Source organism: Rattus rattus, chromosome 12, assembly GCF_011064425.1.
Source record: "Rattus rattus isolate New Zealand chromosome 12, Rrattus_CSIRO_v1, whole genome shotgun sequence".
Classification (NCBI taxonomy): domain Eukaryota; kingdom Metazoa; phylum Chordata; class Mammalia; order Rodentia; family Muridae; genus Rattus; species Rattus rattus.
The window spans coordinates 37048624-37074982 of NC_046165.1; the positions used below are offsets into that span (position 1 = coordinate 37048624).

The 26359-nt window shown below is 41.3% G+C and overlaps 1 protein-coding gene across 1 annotated transcript in view; it reads right to left on the reverse strand.

Annotated features, from left to right (window-relative positions):
• Positions 1 to 21800: 21800 nt before the first annotated feature.
• Tdrd3 (tudor domain containing 3) overlaps positions 21801 to 26359 on the reverse strand; it is a 120720-nt gene continuing 116161 nt past the window's right edge. The window contains exon 14 of the mRNA XM_032918264.1: positions 21801 to 22049. The gene's annotated coding sequence lies outside the window, so the exon portion shown is untranslated. The remainder of the gene's footprint in view (positions 22050 to 26359) is intronic.

Here is a 26359-nt window from a genome sequence, read left to right on the forward strand (position 1 = left end):
TTCCACAGACCCCAAGGCAACAAAGACAACTCAAAGTGTAATGATGCCCCTGGAATTGTGAGTCCAAGTAAACTTGTTTTTCTGTCAAATTGGTTATTTCAGCATTTTGTGATAGCCACGGACAGTTAGCTAGCACAGTGGTGAAAATATAAATTAATGGCTGGCTGATGCCCACAATGATGGTAGTTGGATGGCTAAATCGATGGTTAGGTGGACTTGTTAATGCCTTGCTTATCTTGTTAATAAAGCAAGGATAATGGCAAAACCAGAGATTAAACGTTTACTTGTACAGCAAGGAAGTTATCCTCTCTATTTGCTCAAGTAGAAGCACAACAGTTTCAAATTTAATTGGTTTTACAGTAAGCATAGAAGTAAAATTTATTTTCATCTCCGTCTGCCTTGATTTGTAATTAAATAGTTTTAAAGATATTTAAATTGCATATTTAGCCACTTAAAATGAAACGACAATTGGATTTAATAATAAAAACCAAAATGTTCATGCAGTCCAAAGGATTTATTGAAAGAGAATTGAAGATACATCACAATGTCCTGTAATGAGCTCTGTGTGTTGTTCTGCCTTTGCGTCCCTCCTGTGATACTTGAGTGCACCAATTATGGAGTAGGAGCGATGAGCCCGAAGCACTATCTGTAATCTCACGACAGGAGAGTGTGCAAAAGACATTGTTCCTGACGGTCTGTGAAATGGTAGGAGAAACATTTACATTAATTTGTAAGTGGGCGTATGCACAAACGTAATTTGTCTCACAAATTACAAGACATTCCTCCACAGCAGCCATAATATAAGTCCACAATTCCATATCGGAAACATCATGGACTTCGTGTGCTTTAAATTCAGAAATATCAGGGCGTTGGCAATGTATGCTACGTGTAGCATGTGGAACAGCACTCATCTTTAACATCAATGTTCCACTCGTGAAAACAGGAGAACTGTCGCACTAAATGAGGTAACTAAGTTCCATATAAAGTTTGGCATCATTTCAGGTGCGATTTGGCTGCAAATGGCTTTGTCAAAACCTTATCAGCAAGTGACTATCCAAACCTCTCGTCTTCAGAATTGCAGAGGAAGGGCGTGGGGATGTCGTTTTCTTGGTTTTTTTTTTTTTTTTGCATGCACCATTAAAGCTGGGAAATGGCAGGAAAATGGACACATAGCAAACCACATAGAGGACCTAGTAAATAATTCATCCATCCATTTGTTTGCTCTTAATTCAACGAGTGTGACAACCTACGGAAAATAAGCCACTTAGACTTGATGATGCATTTGTGATATGGAGCTGATGAAACTGAGCCCGGGGAAAATCTGATTCTAAAAGCCCTGCCCACATTTCCTCCTGGAGGCAGGTCTCTTCTTGACGATACCATAGCAAGCAGTGCATTTGTTCTCACAGGGCCCCGTTTCTGGTGACCACAGAAAGAAGCAATTTCGCATGGTCTGATCTGAATTCTACTTACTCTAAAAGCCTTATGAGGGGCCTTCAACGAGGCAGACGAGTAGCTTTTCTGTGGTTTAAAAAAAGGAATGGGGCAGTAGAAGCAGGGGGACAAATGGTGAAATGAAGATAGTGCCACGGGACAGCACTTGCGGGGGAGAGACTGGCAGGGGGATTGGTAGTCAAAGCCAGCCTGGTGTACATGAGCTCTTGCTGCAGTCGACAAATGCGGCTCAAATACAGGTTGGAGAGCTGTTTTTGTTGCTTACTTTTACAGCTTCTAATTCCCACTCATCACCGAACTAAAAGACTCAGTGTGTCAAACTGTGAGGATGGGCTTGCCCTCTCTCAGATCACACTGATTTTCCCACTCGATGATTGCCATACACCATGCTGCTTAACAGGGAGACTCTGAGCCCAAGGCCCAGGGTGATGTAAGAAGGGAGGCAGGGTCCTGGGCAAGCCTGGAAAGAGGAGTTTAAAGCGTGAGCAATCTCCTCACTGCCTATCGGGTAGGATGATAAATCATGTCAGTCGATAGCAAGGCTAGGTCCAGAGAGGACAGAAATATCACAGAGGAAGGAGTGATTCATCTTGTGGGGGATGGCTTCCACAGCATTCGGAAGGCCAGCTTTTGCATTCCCACAGCCCGTGCAGGGCAGGTACTCAGTGAGTGAGAGCAGTACCTCCTGAGACTACTGAACTGAGAGGCTGAGTAAAAGGGATCACCAGAGCTGACCCAGAAGAAGCAGGTAAGAGCAATCTGTGTATGCCCAGGACTGGCCACTCATTTCCACCTCCCCACACATACACACAGCTGGCCAGCACCGTCACCAGGTACTCGTCAAGGGACCTAACCTTTTAGTTCTATGGCAATCCTTGGGGGCTGGCTTCTGGCCCCAGTCGCCACGGAGTAAGCTACAGTTTCTATACTAAACGCCCTGTTTCTCCTGGGGAGCCTGTGATAAAAAAAAAATATTGCCTGTTGCTAGGGCAATGGCATACAATAAAATCTTCCCTCGACCCAGAAAACCTCTCCACAAAGATAGCAGAGACAGAAACAAATCAGTTTAATTAGAGAATAAACATGAAGTCAGGAAGTGGCACACACATGGTAGGCGGTTCACTAAGAAGTGGTAAGCCAATCAAATGCTGCCTATTAATTACACAGTTCTCAAAATTAACCACCTGCCCACGAGTCAGAGGACCAGACAGTCTGGATGGCATCTGGTGACTGTTGCTTTATTTGGATCAACCAGAAGGAAAATGACCTTTTTCTGGTAGGAGACAGTTCTGTAGTTTGGAGCAAGGTGCTACAGAAGTGAAGCTCCTACCGCCTCATAGAGACAGCAAGGGTGCGATTAGGTGCCATCTCCCTTGATGTCTAAGTTTCAGAGAGATGGAGGCCAGGTTCTTGAGAAAGACGTTCCCCAGTCATCAGACTCACAGACTCACAAAAGACCTAATTAGTTTCAAAGGATGCTCAAACATTTCAGATAGAAAAAGGAGTATTTATAATTATAGGTTTCTAACATAAATGGTCTAGGATAAAGAGGGGGGGAGGGAATCATATAGTTTATTTTTAACAGGGAGAGTTCATGCTTTTTTATTTCAATTGTCTTCCCACATCTCACTGCTAGGTACTTAGACCCCTGGTCTGTATTTTTGGTTTTATTGTTGTTGTTTGTAGATGTTTGTGTGTGTGTGTGTGTGTGTGTGTGTGTGTGTGTGTGTGTGTGTGTGTGTGTGTGTTTTAATTCTCTGGTAGATTCTAACAGGCTATTCAAAACAGTGATTTTGAACATGGAAACCAACTGTGAGCTTTGTGGCCTCTCCTGGAGATTAATTAAAGGATGTCCTCAGAATCAGAATCCGTGGAAAGAAGTGGCAGGTGCATTTACAGAAGTCCATGGGCGGCTGCCGATGCTACTTCAGGGAAAGGTCTCTCAGTCTAAATTACAACATCCAACTCCACCAACAGATAGATGTCTCCCCAGTGGAGACAGAATAGCCCTGTACAAGGCACACAGATATGAAGAGTCTGAAGGAATTATTTTCTAGATCCTCAAATCTCTTTTCTCATTCTTCAAAAACGGATGTCCCATTAGAATATTGCTATGGTCTTCTCCCCACTTCTTTTCCTTCCGAGTGCTTCTGGTCATCTGTCTCCTTCTCTATGACTGGGAAGACACAGAAAGGAGGTGTGTGTTTTCAAGTGGTCAATACTCTGATCTGATCTGCAAGCTTTTACTAAAACTCTATATATTTCCAAATAGAAGGATGTAGTTCTTCATTACTCTGTCTTAAAGATGATGTTTCCTTCCCTGGGTGTGTACGGTCCAGATATCCTAGAAGAAATAATTGCTGAGGGACAGTTCTCTAACAATGGAGTTCAAAGAAGGAGTCCAGAATGCACCTCTTTCACCGTGACATTAACCACAGGGACCTGTCTACCTCAGAGTTTGGGAGTGAAATGGCTGTCTGGCAGGGAGGTTTACTGTGTTGGCTTCATTTAGGGAAAAAATAAAGTTAGATGCTTCTTGAATCTAATAACGTTCTCCTTTTTTGGCTCTTGTTTTTGGTTGACTGTTGTGACAAAAAGGATCTTTTTTTAACCAATCTTTGGAAAATTGTGAACATTGTACACGATTGAATGGGTTAAACCCACAGCTCCCAGACTTTGAATAAAATATATAAATACATGTTTCTAACATGTATTTCTTCTCATAATATGCACATTTCTAATGTGGCAGAAATGATTTTCTTTACACCTTATAAACTTCAAGTGTAATCGAAGTAATTATTAATCACTATTTCTGACTTGACTGGACTTACAATCACCATGGAAATATCTCTGGAGTATTTACAGAAAGATTTAATGTAATGGAGGGGGAAGACCCACTTGAATGTGGGTAGAACCATTGCATGGCTGGAGTCCTTTACTGAATAAAAAGGAGAAAGCTCTCTTAGTAGCAGCACTCAGCTCTCATTGCTTTCTGACTCTATATGATAGATTACACCCTACAACCTAAGCCAGAGTAAATCCTTCTACCCAGAAGTAGCTTTTCTCTAGTTATTTTTCATAGCAACAAGAAGAGAAATTAATACATTTGTTCATTGTCAGATCTTTTAAAGGTTGCTTGTTTTGTCAGTTGAGACCAAGCACTAGTTGAGGAACCAGGGAATCCTGTCTTTTCATTTGTGAGCATTAGGTTCTTTCTTCTCTCTCACCATAGATGGACTTCCTGTTCCCTAAGTCATGTGCCAAAATACTTCCATAACTTCTCAATCTCCCTTATTATATTTCTACTTATTTGAAGAGAAACCTGGGTTAATCCACCAGGCCATTTCCTGAGCCAGTGAGCTGTGGATAAACGAATTAGATCATATTTCATACAACGTATTTGAGGATTTCAATGTTTCTAGTCACCGGACTTCACATTCACTGCCCTCTTCTCTCATGTCATCACCAACCTAAGACCAACATAAATCCACAGTCCCTTAGTCAACTTAAGTTGGCAGCCTCAATTCACTGAATGAGATCACATGCCAAGGAAAGCATGAAATGTCTTATTGACAGGAGGCTGGGAAAAGACTTAACATGGGTAGTGAAATAGATCTGGTTTCTTCAGGTTTAGTGAGCACAAGAATCAGGAGATGATAACTATTAAGAATATGACTTATTCCTCAGTTTTCAAGAGGAAGGAATATGCTATGCCAGGCTGCACAGAATTGAGGTAATAAAAACAAGATTAGCCTCCAGCATAAGTGTTGCCTATGCTCTGGACAGCCCTCTGCCTGACCCTACCTGCTCTTGGTGGTTGAGAGCAGGTTAGTGCAGAGTCAATGACACAGACTCCAGGAGCTCCTCTGAGAACTGCTGCAAGCTCCTTTAATGGAGACCCACACCCTCATTGGTTCTATTCTAAACAGCAGTTCCTGATTGTCTGGCAATATTTGCACCAGCAATCCTTGCTCTCTCAAGAAGTCCTCAAATAGGTCGTCCTGCAGGAGATGCTTCTGCAGCTGAATGGCCCCAGAGTTTACATAGAGGCAGTCCTGCGTTCCTACTACATATCTACATTTTTCTTTTTAAATTTTGACAGCCTAGCGAGAGCTGGGGTGCCATTGCCTTGACATTGTTGACCCAACCTCTGACGATTCTGGTAGACTGTACTGTGTCTGTCTTCACTTGTCCTGTCTTCCAGAATCTTACCTGTCATTGACTGCCAGCCCTCAAAGAGATATCACTCTGGAGGCCTGTCACACAAGGGGGAGACAAGGAATAGCCTACATGGTGGTCTCACAGATCTCTATTATCCATGCTTTGATCACTTCCTTAGGGGGTTCCAATTGGGATTTTCAAGAGCCATCAGCACCTGGAGGAGGGTTGCCTTATTTATGGAACGCTGCCTGGAGATATGCTGTATGAGACACTTAAACAAAATAATTATTAGTATGACCATTCCTCCCATCATAGTATAAGTGGCTATCCATGCAGGGTCAAACAGCCTCTTAATATTGTTCCATTAAAGAGATGACCACCCTTTAGACGAGTAAGGGGGCATAAATCAAGACAATTAGAAGGACCATGTGAATCACAATTGTTCATGATGGGGTCATATCAGAATTTAATGGGATCCTTATTAACATAGGGAGTGATATTGGAAGTATCATATGATCGGGTGGTCCCCAGCAAATTTTACCTCTCCATCACACAGCCATGTCTACTTTGACATGATTGTAGAGGCACGCATGACAAAATGTGGCCACAGCTTTGGCTACAGTGTATCCATCAGAGTCTGAAGGACAGTAATATTATGTTGTGGACAATATTGACCATCTTTAATTTCTTGGTGAATGAGCTCATTCTCAAAGAGAAGCAAAGATTTGAGGGAAAGAGGTTCAAATCGGATCATTTCAGTGAGTAGCACCAATAGGCATAGATGGCAGATTTTTCCAGATTTGCTTGGAACTGGTCAGACCTTAATTTGGCCAATGTCAAACTCATGTTGGAATTACTAGTGCAGGCTGGCAGTGCACCTGAGGGATAGGTAGTCCAGTGCAAGTGGGCATTTGAGGGACCCTTGGAAAGCGAGGCAGGAGTGGATGTGAAGTCCATGAAGGGCAAACCCAAACTCACATTGGAAAAGAGCAGGGAAGGATGGGGAGTTAACTGCCACAGGTAAGAGAATGGGAATGGGGGCAGGGGTACTAAAGCCCAGAGTTCATCAGCCCTCCCAGGCTGAAGAAAAATTAATAGACACAGTATGTAATTACGTCTCCATATCCTGGTCTTCTTTTGGTTCTTTCACTGCCTTCTGGTCTGTGGGCAGTAAGCATGTCAAAAAGAACATTAAGGTTATATTCCAGGTTAGTCCTAGCCTGTTTCTTAACCAAGTCATGATATGCAGCCCTCCAATTAAGGAAAACAGTAGGGTTGAGCACCGCCTTAAGGAGATTATACCGATCGTAATAGGTCTGGAGATGCATGGCACATTGCTTCGATGCCTGTTCAAATTAAGGGGAATCTGGGACAGAATCACTGGCAGCTTTTATGATTAGTGCCAAATCTGCCAAAGGAGTTGGAATCCAGGGACTAGTTGCCACATCAGAGTCAAGATTGACAGGGAAGACCTCATGATATACCTGAGGAGAATGAGGCCCCTGGGGAAGAGGCAGTCCAGCATGACTGACAGGCATTGTAGCAGTGACTACTGGAAGACTGCTAGAAGACAAAGTCCCCCTAGATCACACCAGGTACATCCAATGGGGCCAGAGCAGAAGGGCTAGTGAGGGCCTTTGGACAGTGACACTAGAGGCCAGCTTGGAGCCTGACTGCTGGAGGACTGGAGCAGAGGCATCCTCATCCTCATGGCTAAAGTCAACCTGTTTGCCTGGAAAAAGCAAGATGGGGTCAGTAAAGGAAAGGTGAGTATTAGCCTGATCCTGGCAGTGTTTGTTATGGGCGCCAACACTTCCTCTGGAGAAGAATTCTTAAGACTGGCAATGACTGCAAGGAGGATGGGGACAAAGAACAAGGGAGGGATAATACTAGACTGTACCTCATACTTTCCGGCAAGGAAGAGAACACGCATCTAGAGGTCAGGTTCCTACATGTTCTCTGGGGATGTACAGGGAGCCAATATAGCAGCCTCCTCCCAAAATTGACCCAGATCATGAGTCTTAACCTTGAGACCACAAGTAACCAAAAGGGTTTTCAGAGCCCTAATCTAGGCTTCCTTGATGGTAGAGGGGAGAGAATCCATGATGACAGCAAGCACAGAGGAAACAAACGATGAACTGATGTGACAATATGACAGAAGAGACAACGAAAGTCACAGTGTTCTAAGCAGGGGAGTCCCTCAGGTGGAGTTCAAGGCCTTATGCTGGATGGTGTGTGTACCCAGGAAGGAAAAGGAATTTCGGAGCCAATCCCTGGTACAACAACCTTGGAAACCAGTCCCTGTGTCAGGTACCCAGGACGAATCCAGACCAAAAGTGAAAAACGGACAAAGACAAGGAAGAACAAAAATGGCCACTGCATGCTCACCACACGCTCACTGCACACTTGCCTCATGCTAGACGCATGCTTACCTCATGCTCGAACTGAACCAAGACCAAAAGCAAGATTACCAGGGTGGACAGACAGAAATGACAAAGAAGACAGAAATGAGGTCCACACATTCACCTTCGCAGGACTCACAACATAAAACACTAAGGGGCCAACTCACCGAAGAAGCGACTGAAGGGGAAACAACAGCAGCACCAAGAGGAGAAGAAGAGCAGATCAGGTCAAACTACGAGCACAGTCCTTGCCAAGAAAATGAGTGCTTTGGAGCATTTAGGATAGAGGGTTAGCGTTTCTGAAAGGTTAAGTGGGCTTTAGCTGGGCCAATTCAAAAATAAAAGACAAACTCAATATGGTCTGTTATTAACCCAGCAATGGACAGCATTTATTAACAGCAGTTATTAATCCAGCAATTTTCCCTGTCAGTAAATCCTCAGATGTCCAAATATCACATACCGAAACTAGAAGCACAGTGAATAGAATACAATCTGACCGCGTGGTGTAAAATGTCAATGGCTTAAGAAAAGTGGGCTTTGCCCAGCAAGGGAGGTTGTGAAGAAGGGGAATATCTTAAATGGATGTGAAAAGGCCAGACAGGGTACCTCAATGATAATCTAGAAATGAAGAGAGAGATTAAGAGCCAATGGCCTTATTAGTTAGAAAAGGAACATACTTGGTCACTGGTGTGGTTTAAACGATATTCTGTGAATTTGGGCTTGCTTGACCACTTAATGGTGTATAGATATGACTATGAGTTAGTTTGTTTGGTTTTGGTATCAATAGTCATATCAGATGATGGCCTCGGTGAAGTTATTTGTCAGCAGTAAAAACCAGAATCAGGCAGCTTTGGATACCAAGGGAACAAAGTTTGAAAGATGAGGCTATTGGATTAAATTCACAAAGCCCAGAAGTGACAGAGCCCTCACTCCTCATTACTGCTGTGAATGCTATTTCCTCTTCAAACTGCATGGTTAGGAGACAACACTGCAGCACATGCCCAGATTCCTGAAACTCCAAGCCGAAACAAACCCTGCCTTCCTTAAGTTGGCTGTGTATTTTATCACAGCAACAGGAAACCTCAGGACAAACTGTTCCAAAGAAAGAGTGTACATAGATACCTCAGGACAATTCCCTAGGCCTTCTAATACCGCCAGCCAAGCTAGCCAGAGGAACTCTAGAGAGTAGGCCTTTATCTCCCTCCACATCAACTGCCTACAGACGGCCAGTACTCAAGCTGCAGGAGAGAGGCTAAGAGGAGTTACTGTTTTCATGTCTCTCTGAAAGAGATAAAAATATCTGGATTTCCTTGGTGGTGTTGTTGTTGTTGTTGTTGTTGTTGTTGGGTTTTTGTTGGTTGGTTGGTTGGTTGGTTGGTTGGTTGGTTGGTTGGTTGGCATGGTTAGAAAGTGTGAAAAACAATGCTAAGAAAGCAGACATGGGCAATGTGTGTAATTCAGCTTCCCACCTCTGTATGAAGAACTGAAATAAATGAAATTAAAAAGATAGAAGGATTATTTGGTAGAGGGGAGAGAATCCATGATGACAGCAAGCACAGAGGAAACAAACGATGAACTGATGTGACAATATGACAGAAGAGACAACGAAAGTCACAGTGTTCTAAGCAGGGGAGTCCCTCAGGTGGATGCTGTTTGACTCTATTGCTATGGGTCTGTGGCAAAGCAGAACACCATGGCTGGGCCATGAAGAAGAATGAAGATAGGAAATAAGAGAAGAGGCAGGGATGAAAGGTCCAATGTTCTGCCCATGCATGCCTCTAATGGCCTACCTCCTCCAACTAGACTCCAGCTCCTCACACTCCTACAGCCTCTCAACAGCCAAGGTTCGTGACTCAAACACTTAACATATGAATTGAAGGGAGCTGTTCCAGACTAAAAGCATATATATATATATACACATACATACACACACACACACACACACACACACACACACACACACGCACACACACACAGTCAAAAGGCATCCCAATTGTACAAGTACATCTAAGAGGACCCACAAGCATTCCCACTGCAACACCGGACTGTTATTCTGACATATCATTTTCTTTTATCTGTGTCCAGAGTGTGGCACAGACTCTAATTCAAAAGTGAAAATATCAACAAAAATAACAAAAATCCCAACCAAGAAAGAGACTGTGACTCGGATACCCTACGAACTGTGCCCATGAGGACTCCAAGGATTAAGTCCCAGGGAGTGGTATAAATTGTACTAAAATGGAGCAATTTCTGCTAAATATATTTGGTTTCATACAAACAGCTTATTTGTAACATATGGCACAATTTTTGTGTCTGTATTTGCTGCATTAATTAAATTAATTCATGGAAGAAGTCACTTTAGGAGATGACTAAATCGTTAACCCAGCCAGCCCACAATCTATTTCTACCCATGTGTCCTCAGATCACTTCAGCTTATTACCAGGAAGATAAAGAAATGACTTTCACAAAGTTTTAAGGGGATACAAAGAAGGTCAATAGGGACTACTGTACACAACAGTTATTTCTTATTTCTTATGATACACTGATTTCAGGAAGCGCCAATGAGGCTCATGTGAAAACTGAGTGCTTTATACAAAATGGCTATAAAAATTTCAACCTGTGTTTATCACTCTTGTCTTTTGAGTCCATAAGTTTTATTATTTTAGAAGCTGGTCCAACATGTTAAGACCAAGTGGACATTTATTCTGTATACAAATAAATCTTGAAGAATAGTTCCAGAAGATTTTAGATGGAATGTCAGTGTTTCTATATGAATGTTCAGTGTGGTATTTTTCTGTAGTGTATATGTAATATGAAAATAGGAAGAAATTACATCATATTTAAAACCATACCATGTGAAATTTTGAAAATTTCAGAATATGGTAAAAATATTACGGCTATTGGCACATGGACTGCATTTTCCCAAGAATTTAAAAAGTTCCATGAGATTCAAAACAGTTAGCCTATTAGGGAAAAAATAGATACCTGAACTATGTCTGTTAACATTTGAATCTAAAAACAAACACCGAGAAACAACTAGGAAGGCCTCAAATAGATGATGACTTTCTATTTAAGAAAGAAAAGAGGGACTGTTTAAAAAGAAAAGTGCTAGGCACTACTGGTGAATTTAAGATTAACCATAGAAAAATCTAGATGTGTATACACACACACACACACACACACACACACACACACACACACACACGTGCATACACACACACATGGAGATAGAGACAGAGAGAGAGAATAGAAAAAATATTATAAAAATCTAAAGTAACTGGATGAAAATGACAATAATTATAGCAGTTTATATATTCTCCCTAAATCAAGGTTTAAATATGAAAGTAACAATTTACTTTTAATTGTTTAACTGTCCTACCAAGGACGGTTACTGTTGTCATTGGTTTTTTTCCCACAGTCCACTAAAGATAGAAACATTATAACTTAATTTTTCAAATGAGTAGAGTTTGACGTTATCTTAATAAGTTATATAAAGGGTGTGAAAACAACCCACATTAGAATCACAATTGCTTTTTAAAAGCAGTTTTATAAAGGTTTAACTGACATATTTTTAAAAAGCACACATTGGAAATACGTAGAAGGAACTATTTGATGATCTGTACATGAATATGTATACACACAGAGGGAAACAAGATAGCTGACATGCCCACAGTTCAAAAAGTTTCTTCATGTGCTTCGGTTATTTTATTCTTCCCTCTGGCAGCCATTTCCTGGTGTGTCACTTGTCACCGTGAGTTATAAAGTTTTCTGTGAATGTAGTCATATAGCATGTCTCCTGACACCTCTGAGTTCTGACCTCCTTTACTTAGCATAGTTATTTTGAGATTCATCCAAGGTGGTGTGGTCCTCAGTGGTTCATTCCTTTTTATTGCTTTTTAAAATTCCTTTTCGTTTTACATTTCATTTATAGAACTATCATTCATTTGGGAACTATCGCAGATTAAAATATGAGTAACTCATATGCAAACACAAATATGAACGTGTTTTCACTGTCGTGGGTAAAGAAGTATGGGTAGAATGAGCAACGGCAAAGGTTTAACTCTTTATCCTTTTAGGGTCTCACTATACAGACCTAGGTGCCGGCTGGCCTAGAACATTATATATAATGTAAATATTGTGTACACACACACACACACAGACACACACACACACATATATTTAGTGACAGAATTTACTGTCCTCAAACTCAGAGTTCCAGCTGCCTCTGTGTATGTGTGTGTGTGTGTGTGTGTGTGTGTTTCTGTGATGCTGGTCTCCACAGACTTCTCAGATGTAACACCAATGAAACAATCCACAAAAGAACAAACAGTTAAATTGTACATATCCTGAATTAAGAACTTGTCTTAGGAAATACTATTAAGGAAGTGAGAAGATAATAAATGTAATGTAAGTTATGCAACTCTTAACAAAAAAGAAATATTCACAGCCTTGTGATCAGTTTTGAGACCTAAAATCTTCGTATGGATAAGAATTAAAAATATTTACACATCTGATAAAAGAGAATATGTAGAGAATTCTCAACATACTGAAAATGTCCAAAAGTCACTAGAAATAACAATTAAGCAATGACTACAATTATCATTAGCCATTAAGGAAATGCAAACTGACACCATAAGGTGACTACTACCACACTGCTAACATGACGTGTGGAAAACATCTGTCCTCACAAGGGATGATGACACTGGGCCTTGAACTTAATGGGAATGTAAAGCATAATTGTTCAGCTCACATTCAGGCAGTCATGTTGGTGAGACTGTATGGACGCAGCTCCTGACAGTGCAGTTCCCAGTGTTACCTTTAGGGTGGAGAGCCTTTTATGCTATCTGTCATACAGGTCTCCCTAACACCCACCACCATTCCCATCTCTGAGATAGCAGTATTTCCTGGGTCCCCCCGCAGTACTCCACTGTCTTGGACTTCTCTCCAAGCAGCCATGTGGACCATTTGGGACCCATCTGGTCTCTGTTTTCTAAGACCCCTGTGTCCTTGCCTGGTACCTAGTATCTTGAGTGCAACATTTCCTACGTTTTAACTATTTCAGATGAAGAGATGAGCCCATGCCCTGTGGTTCTCTTCTAAGCATACGCAGGAATCCTGCAAACACTTAGACGTGTACAAACTGAATCTTTTGTGGTCAATGAGCCACCCGAAGTTAGAATACATTCTAATCCTTTAAATTGTGTTCTTTGCTTACAAACCCAAGGCATTTAAAAACCCTGCTAATGATGGATGTTTCCTCTCAAGCTACCTGACATAAAATAGCTATTTAAAAACAATTCTACACAAGACAGGCAGTCTATGCTCCAATAGATAGCCCTACAGATACTGATATTGGCAGCACTAGCTGGATTTAATAAATTAAAAAACAAACAAACAAACAAACAAAAAAACATGGCCATGAAATTGGCGGGAGGGATCCCGGGAGTATGGCTGGCAGGAGTTAGGGGGAAAAGGAAGCAGTTATGATGAAAATACATCATATACATGTATGAAATTCCCAAAGAATGCAAAATATGTAAAAAGGGGTATTATTCCTATTCACAAAGATACATTTTTTAAAGGTTTGGGTGTGTGTGTGTGTGTGTGTGTGTGTGTGTGTGTGTTGTTTTATATGGTGTATGCCCCATGTTTGGGTGCCTGCAGACACTGAGAGAGAGCCACAGGTCTCCTGAAGCTAGAGTTACACACGGGAAGAGCAACAAGAGCAATCCCTCCAGCCCCTCGAGGGTACTTTTACTTAGGGCAGAATATCTAAGGTAATTATTTAAGAAAAATTATTTAAAAAATATAATTTCCCAAAGCCGGGCAGCTAGCCTCTCACACACTTTTATAAATGTCTTAAGGTTGGCCCCAGTGGCCTGAGACAAATCTCTGTATTCCTTCACTTCAGTCCCTTCAAGTACGAACTAAGAATGGTGTCAGTGGAAACTTTCGGACATTAGGGTTCAGCACTCTTGACGAGATACACAGAGCAGTGGCTAATGGTGGTTGCCAGCTTGATGCGATCAAATAAAACCCAAGCTGCGGGGCGTTCTCCTACCCAGGACATGGGAATAAGAGGACTCACCCTAAATCTGGGTTCCATCTTCTGGTGGTTGTCCAGATAATAGGGGCAAGTGGAAACTCAAGGTTTCTTTGGAAAATCAGTTGTGTTGGATGATGTTTTGCTGGGGCAAACACATGAAGGAGACAAAGGTGAGAGGATGTGTTGCTAAAGGATGCATGGTGAAGGATTCCTCATTAACAACATGCATGTATTGGTTCACCTTATATCACAGAGAGAGAAATGCACCAAAAACTTCTGGTGGTGTTCTGGTGGCTTTTTTGCTGCGTCTGCTCAGCTGATTGGAGAGTGATGTCATCGGTATGGGCTCACGTGGAGTTTTGCTAAGAAATTCACGTGGTGAGGCAATACACAGGGAGGACATGTTGTTTGGAGGGACCAGTGATGGGAGCTTGCACAGCTAGCGTTGCAGTCCATCCTGTGTCTCGGATGATCTTCACGTCACTGAGGCACAGGCAGCGAACTTCTCCTGGCATCCCTATGGTCCTGGGTACTCCACTGCCTCACACTGATTTAACAGAGGCCTGGTTGTTTCTGCATTGTCGTGCCACCTCCACTGACTCATGTCTGTTACCCAACAGTACTGAACTGAACTGCTGGTATATTCAGGAAGTATGTGTGAGCGGATCGAGCTGCCGCTGCTGACTCCTGTGATGAATTTCTGACAGTGCAGGTGGGATTCGCTCCAAAGAACAATTTCTAAAGAACCCATCTTAACATTATGGTTGATAAAAATGTAAGTCTACAATGGGGCATGGTAAAAAGAACCTTTGCCTCTTGCCTAAGTCCATCTACCCTGTTGCTATAGCATGTCTTCTCTGAGATTATAACCAATTTCTTTGGGAATCCAAAATAGATAAATGACAAACAGCTCTCCAAGAATTCCCCACATCACCAGAGCCACTGGGACTGGTGAGATGTCCAACCCTGTGGACAGACCAAATCCTGGATTCTCTGCCTCTCCAGTGTGAGATGCCACTTTCGGACGACCGGGATCATATCCTCTAAGAGAGTCTAATAAATCCCCTTTGGATACATGTATTATTTTAATATATTTAATATATATTCATTCTAGCTCTTCTGTTCCATTAGATAACTAATATACCTTGTAATTAATAAAATGAGCTGTTGTTTGAAAAGAGGACAGATGAAAAATATAGCAAGAAAACCCCTTCATGGGATGTCAGACAAGGTCCTGCTGTATAGACTGTCCGCTGTGGGGAGTGAGCGACACCTTAAGTGCAGACACTGGGCCAGATGCGTCTCTATCAACCTCAGGGTTCTTCAGGTTAAAAACACTTAAGCATAAATTAGTTTTGTTGTTAAAAAGGAGATCCAAGAACCCTCTTGACAAAGGCAGTTGACAGTGACCATTTTTTTTCTTTTAAGTTCCAGGTTTTCTCTTCACACTGGTCACCAAGTCAGGAGATGAGTGAGGAAGCAGAACGGAGAGGAAGCATTCTCCATTTCTCATTGTGTTAGACTGTAGGGCTGGGGAGCCTCCCACCTAAGTTCTCTTCCAGAGCCTCTATCCTGTGTCCCTCACCATCTGTCAAATATTCAGTGGCACTGAGCCCCAAAAGTTTCCACTGGGGTATGTAGAACAGACCTCTCTCTGAGTTACCACTTCCATTAACTTGATTTTTTCACTTTCAAATTGTGTAAACTATGACACAAAATCCAATGTTTAACTTCGGTAGTCATAATAACTGAGATAGCCCTGTGTTTTTCCTGAATATACAAAGCTATATTTAGCACCTGTGACCTTGTCTTTTTCCTTCTACAAACATGCTAATGAACACTTTGATCTTCAGTATTTTAATTCAAGATATTCCTGGAATGGTAGATTAAAGAATAGTATCTCAGACAGTTTTTACTTTCAAAAAGAGTAAAGAAACTGAAGATATATTTAGAGTTGAGCAACTAGGAGTTAGATTTTCTGGTAGGCAGACTGATAGGGAAGGGGAGGCCATGGCTAGGTTAACAAAAGGTGGTGAAATTCCAAGATGGCTGGCTTCCTCCTCACCCTTCTGACTTACAAAAATCTCACAGCTTAAAACAAAGGCCTTGTAGTCTTTTTCTCCTGCCAGTTGGGTTCCTGTTGAAGGTCTGGCTTAGTAAGTTCAAGGACATCTTATACAACAGTTGTAGGCCATTCTGTCTTTCTGATCAACCCTAAAATTTGGGAGGAAAAATCTTTGGGGACTTGAGAAACTCCAGCCCTCAAGAGGAGACTGGATTTTTCAGTTTCTCAGCAGCGCAGCAGCAGCAGCAGCAGCAGCAGCAGCAGCAGTTATTATTATTATTGGGTTTTTTTTTGGGGGGGAGTGGGGGGTCAAGGGGATCTTTTTCTTTGTGTGTTTGCTATATGTATGTATTTCTCACCGCAATAAAAGTCTTTCTTCAACTACTACCTGATTCTCTCTGTTCCTGTCTACTGTATTTTCCTTCTTTTAATTCTGAAACTGGCAGAAAAAAATGAACCTGATCAAGACTGCTAGAGGGTAACAGTATTATAAAACCTCCTACCCACCAAACCCTTACCTTGCTTACGTAGGATATGGTCTCGTGGTCCAGGGTGTGCCGAAGGCTAATGCTGGCAAGCGCCTGGCTCCTTGGCTACATGTGCCGTGTTTGTATTTCCTTCCTCTGTGCCCCGGGGAAATGGTGTGGGATTAGTTAGGGCATGTTGGTAAAGGAGAAGTAAGAAAGTCTATAGGAAACATAGATACAGTGAGCTTTGGGGTGTTTACACTGTGACCTAAGGCTGGAAGATGAAGTACACTACAAACTTCTCCTATCCAGGACAAGAGCAGCCCGCCCACAGTCTTAGTCTCCTGTAAACAGAAGTGAAAGTTTAAACAGGGAGGAAGGAAGTGGAAGTCAAGTCCTATGGTCAAAACCACAGACCACACTTAGTAAATGGATTAGAAAGAGAACACATTAGGCCATCTCTTGGCACCTCTTACCGCTTAGTTTTCCTTATTAGCTCAGTGTTGTTTCTCCACAATCCTAACCGCGCCTTAGGCTAGGTTCTAGTTGGGAAAATGGCAAAATTTTAGAGATTCAACCTGTTTCCTCATGCCTTGACCATAACTTTCTTTAGAAAAATAACACCCCTGCCTGTAGGTGAAAAACATCCTAAAATTGAAAGGAATATTTTTTGAAAAGTAGCAAACATAAAATAATAAAGTAATATTGTAGTTTTAAGAGTTTAAAAAAATGGAGGTCAATAAAAATTACATTAAAGAAATGAAGTTTCCGATAAATAAATGGAACATGAAAAGTATAGTACACAGATATTGTATAAAACAGACTAACCAAGGGAACTTGATCATGGACTCTCTGAAACCTGCGATAAGGTTGACTGTGGCACAATGTCCAGAACACAGCACTTAATAAATGTTTACTGAGTAAATTCATACAAAAGGTGTTTAAACTGTAAGAAGATACTCTGCATTGGTAGGGAAAGAAGAACCTGAGCTAAGAATACAAATGTGAAAAGTCGAAGGGAAAGCAGAGGTTTGAAACAAGGAAAACTGAAGAGAGGAGAAAGAGCCGTAGGAGAAAAGCCGATCTGCTCGGGAGTCAGAAGGAAAACAGTGAAAAGCATCGCTCAGTATGCAAGACAAACTTAAAATGAATCTACGGTGCTACTGTGTTAGTCAGGGTTCTCTAGGGAAGCGGAGCTCACAGACTTAGAGAATTTATAATGACTTAATAGGCTGTGGCCCAACGAATGCAAACAATGGCTGGTTGTGAATGGGAAGTCCAAGAATATAGAAGTTGTTCAGTGCACAAGACTCAATGTCCTTGCTGGTCTTCAGTATGTGCTGGAATCCCAAAGAAGTAGGTATGTGTCTTCCCAGAACAAGATCTGGACCGTCCTACTTTAAATTAAGCAAAATATCCCTCACTGGTGTGCCCTCCATTTTTAAATTTTAGTCAATTTCAGATGTAGTCAAGTTGGTAGCCATCACAGCTACCAACATGGCAGAAGAGTCTATAACCATGCCAAACTGAGAACAAAAACCTGGGGGAAGGGGGACATGTAAAAGCATCTTGGCACTCTGACAGTGGAGGTGCTTTCCTGTGGCTTATCTGTTTTGGAACTTCGCTCTATCCAACACTTCTCCTCTGTGGCCTTGGTAAGCTGACTTAACTTTCCAGAGGCCATCTCCTACTGTACTGTGGAATACAAACAGTAATCCATGCTTCCCAGAGCTGTGGTAAAAATTAGAACTTTTAAATCAACAATCCGTTGCATTGGTCTGGACACAGAAAAGCCTTGGCAATACCAGTGATTATTAATACACACATCAATTACACATCTAAGCCTACAGCTGCCCTAAATAAAAAAAGTCACATCGGAAATAAAGTAGATATATTCATCCAAATATGCCTTGTATGTCAGAAATAGACACCCATTCTTTAGTGCCCACAAGTGTCCTCCAGCAGTCAGTAAGTTAGGCTGATTTCTTATGACAATTTGAACTTTTCTTTGTGTCTTTGGGTCAACGCAAACGTTAACTGTCACTAATATTCTTATGAACTAATCAAGAATGGTAATTACCAGTTAACATGATTGCCTTCTATGGAGAATCTATGACAGATGAGCTCTGTATTAGTACTGCCATCCCCAGCTATGGGCAAAGATGCAGTGTTCTAAACCACAGGTTCCCCAACCGGGCTTCACAACCCCATACAAGATTGCAGCAAGGAATGAGACGGTTGTAATCAATCCGGAAACAGTAGGGTTCTGAATACTCAGTGGCCAAATAGGAATTTAAAATCAAATAAACTCAAGGAGTTTAAGGCACGCCCGGGAGCACTTACCCATGTCCTGTGTAACTGCAATGAAGCCTTCTCTTGAAACACACACCTTCATACACACTCTGTGGTGTCTGTGCCTGAAATACCTTGGCAGCGATCTCTAGCATAACATGTTAAGGAATTGTAGTGTATTTAATACACATGCAAACACACCAAGTTTTCTGTTGAAAGTTAATAGTCTAATTATGGAAATAGTGTATCTTTTGAATATACTACAACTGTGGTTTACAACCTTATACAGTGTTGTGACAGTGAATGAGAGGTTATAAACCTCTAGGAACAGTAGGTTTCTGAATGCTCATTGGCCTAATATTAGTTCAAAATCAAATACACTCACTTATCCATGATAAGTGAGCTCACACTCAGACAGCACTTATCCATGTGTATTGACACAGTGTATATTAAATATATAATACTTTAAATTTTACACTTATTATTTTTAAAATCATTAAATCAACTTTGATTTGGGATCATAGCAATATTTCCACTGATTTATGATATGGCCCTAAAAAGACTGCCATTCTATAATATGTATTTATGCAAAGTGGTAGTCTCAGCATTGACAGTTATAAATTAATATATTAACCAAGCTGGAAAAATACCAAAGATGCTCTATATCCTACGAAAAATCACATATCCAGTTAAGATTATATCTTTAAATATTGACTCATCACAGTAGTATATAAATTCACCTTTATATTTAATGGTAAAATGAATATGTATCCCAAAGAATTATTATAAAATATTTGTCAGTGAATGTTTGACTTATACACCTGTATTCAAATATTCAGGAAGAAAGGGGTCAAAACAGAGTAAGTCCAAGAACCCTTGCCTACTCTAAATGCTCTCAGTTTCCTAAGTTCTTCTGCCTCTAACCTTATTAAGTTTTCAAACTTCAAAACTACTGTGGGCGCCTGTAGACACACATCAAAGTCATTTGGAAATCTTTAATATGAAAATCAGAACTCAGACCTACCCCACTGTGATATCCAGAAATAAAAGCCAAAAGGTATTGCCAGTCACATCCACGAGCACGGGTGGGTTGAAAACAAAGAGTTTGCAGGTCATGAGAGAATCTAAGTTCTCCCCTCTCATTTCCCTCCTTTCTTCTCTTCCTCTCTCCATCCTTGCCTCCGTCCCTTCTCAATCCTCCATTTAATTGCTCACTCTGGCTTCCAGCTGGATAAGAAAACCGCCCACTGCGGGAGATGCTGCCAGGCATGCCGAGTACCACAGAAACTGTGGTACATCTACACGATGGAGTACTACTCAGCCTTCCTGAGTGAGGTAACCCAATCACCAAAAAACACAGATGGTATGCACTCACTGATACCCACAATCACAATACCCAAGATACAATTTACAGGCACATAAAGCTCAAGAAGGATGACCAAAATGCAGATGCTTCAGTCCTTTTTAGAAGGGGGAACAAATTACAGGAGGAAATACAGAGACAAAGTATGGAGCAGAGACTGAAGGAAAGGCCATCCAGAGACTGTCCCACCTGGGGAATCCATCCCATATAGAGTCACCAAACCCAGACACTTGCTGATGCCAAAAAGTACATGCTGCCAGGAGCCTGATATAGCTGTCTCACAAATACAGAGGCAGATGCTCACAGACAACCACTGGTCTGAGAATAGGGTCCCCAATGGAGGAGTTAAAGAAAGGATTGGAGGAGCTGAAGGGGTTTGCAATCCCACTGGAAGAACAACAATACCAACCAACCAGATACCTCAGAACTCCCAGGGACTAAACCACCAATAAAAGAGCACACCTGAAGGGACCCATGGCTCCTGCAGCATATGTAGCAGAGGATGGCATTGTCTGGCATCAACAGGAGAGGCCCTTGGTCCTGTGAAGACTTGATGTCCCAGTGTAGGGGAATGCCAGGGTTAGGAGGGAGGAAGTGGCGGGGTGGGGGGAGCACCCTCATTGAAGCAGGAGGAGGGGGGACAGGACACAAGGTCTCTGGAGGGGAAACCAGGAAAGGGGATAACATTTGAAATGTAGATAAAATATCCAATAAAAGAAAAATAAAGCAAGCAAGCAAGCTGTCCACCAATGAAGAATTTGTAGCTAAGGTAACTGTCATTAGCTTCTCCAGAACACCCTCCTCTCCTCTCAGGAGGCTGTCGACCAGGTGCATAAGCTCTGCCTCCAATCCACCCACTGACTCCTCCTTCTAAAGCTGTGAGACTCAAGCCTACCACACTGGCAGAGTTTCTAGTTACAAGAAGACAAACTGTCCAATGCAATACATGTGGCCTCAGCTTCGTCTTCTAAACACACTTCACTGGGTAGCCCTCACCTACACAGTGGGAATTCCCAGGTACCATCTGGGGTCAAATGTGGCAAGTCTGTTCTAGACAGAAGCCGATCACAGGGAAATCAGAAATGAGAGATACAAAAATCAATCTTTCATAGCATTTCTGGGATATGCATCACTAAATTAAGTCAATCCTGAAACGCTGCAGACCTAGCCATGTGGTGGGTCAGTCAATACCCATGTGTGATCCAGGGCTGTGAGATGGCTTCTTTGTTACTTGCAACCAAATACATCCTAAGAACACAACTGAAATGTAAATGAAAGGGTATGCCTACTATTCCACTACATCTGTAAAAACTGTGAGGGTACCAGAAACTACAAGCCTAGCTTTTCATTCTTCTGCCATATTTGATAGCTGTTATTGTACTAATAACTGCTATTTGGCTTCAGGTTGTATTAACAGAAAATGCTGTAAGCTATGCAGTCAGTATAGTATGTAATTATAGGGAAAGGCGTCCACAGGTAGACGGCAATTAATGTGGGGCTAATGCCAGATCAACAAGGAAATAAGAGGCAGGTACAACAGCACAGCATGTACAATAACACAATGGTTTTATTGATGGCAGAAGAAAAGTTTTCCATTGTAAAGATATTTGCTCTATCAGACTCAGTATTTCCCCCCTTGCTTTGTGTAGGTTGAATCTTTCCCCTAAAATTTGCCTTATTTTTTTTTTCTTTCTCTAAAAATCATATCCAGCACGTTGAGTCACAGTCTGAAGAAGTGGAAAATCTATGAATGGGCTGCCAGGATCTTTCAGTCAGTGGTTCTTCCTTCACAAAAACCCTGTTTCAAAAAGAAGAAAGTAAAATTGAACCTAAGATACCTCTTCTATACTTTATCAAGGCAGAACTTGGCTGAAACTTTTTTTTTAAAAAATGTCAAATGTTCATATACATATCAGTAATCTCAGTAATCGGTAAACAGAATGAATTAGAAAAACAATCTCATTCATAAACTTACATCTCTATAAAAAACAACACTGAAACACCAAAATTTAGGCCAGGCTGTGGTGGCCCATGCCTTTAGTTATAATACTGGAAGGGCGGATCTTTGAATTCAAAGCCAACCTGGTCTACAGAGTGAGTTCCAGGATAGCCATGATTACTCAGAGAAAGTATGTTTTGAAAAACCAAAACCAAACCAAAACAAAAACCCCATCTGTAAAAACATATGAAGTTATTTTTCTTTTGAAAGTATTATCTCTCTGGTGCTGCTAGATCCTTCCGTTTTAGGTACTGACTGCAGGAACCTGGATTAAGTGAATACCTCCTTCACAAGGAAGACTTAAATGAGAGGCAGTCGGCCAGTCGGGCTCTCCACCCTATGCTACCTACTTCAACATTTTCTTAGGAGACCTCTGGCCTGAGTTAGTCCACCTAGGTCATTTATCACTTACTTTGGTCTGTCATTGTTTTCTGCCTTGTTAGATATCTGTATTTTTAAAAATTCATTTTAATTTCTTTGAATGAGTGTGTGTGTTCTCACGTGCAGGTGTTCTCAGAGAATACAATAGGATGTTAGACCTCTAAGGCTAGAGTTACAGGTGCTGGGGACCTCCCCGTATTGATGATGGGAGCTGAACTCAATTCCCTGTGAGAGCAAGCAGCAAGCGCTCCTAACTGCTGAGCTATCCCTCCAGCTCCAGGTATTACACTATTTTAAACCACAACCATTATCAGTGGTGATAACGTAAGAGCTGAGATACATAATGAGAGCTTGGGTTAGCATCATGAGCAAAACAGTGTGTGAGCAGGAAGAGGTCCTAAGTCTTTCAAAGTGAGACTTCCTGACCAATACATAGGTCCCCTAGATCCTGCTTTTCTTTAATTACATAAGTATGTACATGCATGATGGAGGGGCAGCATATGTACCATGGTGTACATGTGGATGTTAGGAGGCAATTTTGTGAAGTATGTTCTTTTCTTTCTTTATGCAGGCTCCATAAACAGACTCAGGTGGTCAGGCTTGTGTGAAAAGTACGGTACCCACTGGACCATTCTGCCAACTGGAACTCTGGATATGACATTCTTACATAATACCAGTCCTACTGGCATCACAGGCTAATAGCTCTGTTCGTAAAGATTGTTTTCCTAATTACTGATATAAAAAAGAATCATGTGTCTACAAAGAATGCTGCACAAATGCATCCAAAAATAATCTACATGTTAAAACATACCTTCTACTAGCTAAATATGTTGTCTTCAAGAAGAAACATACAGTATCTACAGATAACTATTCATTTCAAAGTTTTGGGTTAATTAACTCTGAATATTATTCTTCCATTAAATAAGAAACTAGGACCAAAGTTCAGGATGCGTTCACAGTACATATTGCTAGTCTTCATAACACTAAGGAGTTCTAGCTAACCTGCCTTACAATTTCTCTCTTCATAGGCAAACATGCAACTTGAACTACTTAAGCAGTAGATGGACCAGTTCTCTAGTCCTACTGACATCCAACAGCAATAATTCTTAAATTCAGTAGTGATCTTACCGTTACTCCAAAGTTCACGACCATACGAAGCACATCACATTAAAACTCAAGCATCAGTAAGTATCCCTAACAGGCTTTGGGTTCACGGCTTACTGGAGCCACTTGCTAGGGACAGCTGTGTGCTCCTCCTATCCTCCTTCTCAGTACTCTCAGACGCCACCGTACAATGAGTTCAGTGACTGGTCCCGTGGATTTAGATAGCTCCTAGGACTCAAGTCATATTATAAACTCCTCTTATTGTCCAAGGATCAGCCCGATTTACTGTCTAAAAGCTTTGTATAGACTCACTTCGATATCCACTCCCGTTTCTAAACCGCACAGAACAATTCCAGACAGTGTCCAGGTACTAGAATTTGGAGAACCTAGGCTAACAGTTCCCCTCCAATCTCAGGCCTGATTTATCAGCACTTTTCCTCACACTGGAGCTGTCTTTTCGCTCCACTGATTCCCTTCTCTCACTGGGCCCTGCCTCTGAGCTCTGTGTTTCATGAGTCTCTGGTGCTGGCCTTAGGGTGAGACCCAGGTGACTCCTATGTGTCTCCATCCTGGAGAAGAAGGAAATAGGGTTGTATAGAGAGTTCAAAGAAATGTTCCTGGGAACTAACATGCAGATGCCTAACTCAAATTCCATGTAATTTACACTTCAGGAACACAATCCAAATATAAATGAACGGATTTTAAAATTATATTTTTGGAAGTGATAGCAGAAATGCCTAGAGTATTTCTCACCATCCTATATAATTTTTGGGAAAAAAATAGTACTTGACCATACATAACTTTATATTTATATTTATGGAAAGTCATAGAGCTGACTACCAAATATGCTCTTCTTATTGGATATTTAAATTAATAGAAACATAAGAGAAGTGAAAAGGAAAGTTTTCAATTTTGTGACAAGAACAGAAGTTTCTGCACCTCACTGCTGAACATCCCATTAAGACCGTTTCACGGGAGTATTTCATTACATTACATAGGCTTTGGTGATGTATTTCTGAGTTACAATGCCAAGTCTTCCTAGCCAATATTGCATGTCTTGTTCACTTTACTTTTATGTAAACTTTACAGCAAAGTTGTTTTTACAATGATACACAATACGATTACCAACAATCTAAATTTTCAGTGTCACCTTTCTTCCCTGAAAACAATCCAAGCCAAGCAAGCATCTGGACCATGAGGAAGACTGACTTATTAATATTACTTCATGGCAGAGCACAGAACTCAGGGCCTGCCACATGCTAAGTATGCAAGCTCTACCAGAGCTGTACCCCAGCATCCAAGATGAAAGCTTTAACTTAGGGGGCATAAAAAGTAAGACTATGACACTTAAGTTGATTAGGAAATGTTTGCATTGTATGATTTGATATGGTTAGGCCACAATTACCCTCAGGGCTATGGTGTATAATGTATTTTTAAGCAGTGTACTTTTTCAAAGAAAAATTTCCATGGAACCTAAACATACAAAATACATGAAAGACACTCCTGGGAGGCTGGGAGGACTTAGCCCTCCCCACTGGGTGCATGTTAGCTTTCCACTGCTTGCAGCCATCCAACCCTGTCCATCAACCCAAACAGCAGCACCAGATCTCACATCCCGCTCAGAACCTTTAGTTTCATTAAAAACTGTTTTAAGTGATTTAAAAACCCCCAGAAAGTAGGAAAAAGATCTCTATTTTCATTTACTTTAAAGTGTCATTTAATCGTAAGCACAAGGAACTTATTTTAAGAGTATACACTCAATCTTCTGCAGTGTATAAGCTCCTTAAATCCTTGTATATACTTTGATTCTGCATTTTAAAAAAGACCATGAGAACTGGTTCCTGTATGCTACAGAAAAACGCCCAGAGTTATGCAGCAGCTCCTCTTTGATCTGCGCGTGGGTCGGGACGGTTTGCTTGATAGCCTTGTTCTGAGCGCAAAGGGGAGGTGGTGATAAAAGGGAAAGAGCTACAGTGGCTAGCTCTGAGGGTCAGAAGTCAATTAACATTAGGCTATTGCTTAAGGCTGACTGAGATACGAAGTTAAATGTCAGGAAAGTTCTGTGTTTCTATTAGAATACTGTAAATAGTTTCAGACATAAGTAAGTTTTGGGAGCCGAAGGACACATGGCTCAGGAACACTGCATTCATCTGAAGTCCGGGAAATGTGAATAATTTAAATGTTGGTCACAGTTCAATATGTTTAAAGCATTATTTAACTTAGATCAACATTAAATTATTGAGATAATTTCCTTTTCCCCCCTCTTTGATTTTTTTTTTCCTTCCACCCATATCACACCTCAATTAACACTCTGCACTTCAAGGATTCCATAGCCACTGCTGGCTACTGGTCAGGAGAAAAGAGAACCTGACTAAAAACCTTGGCAGAACTAACTGTAAAATGAGGAACCGAGAGGAGGTCCTAGAAATTTCTCATTCTTGCTACTGAAGACAGAAAATATAGTTAAGTCCAGAATAGTCTATAGGACAATAAATACCCGATAGAAAATTCATTTTCAATTCTCCAAAAGTTCTAGCAGAATGGACTGAAAACAGTAAGAAGACAAGCTGGTTGCCAGATGTGAAAGTATTTTCTTCTAGAAACATATTAGAAAATAAGGTCTT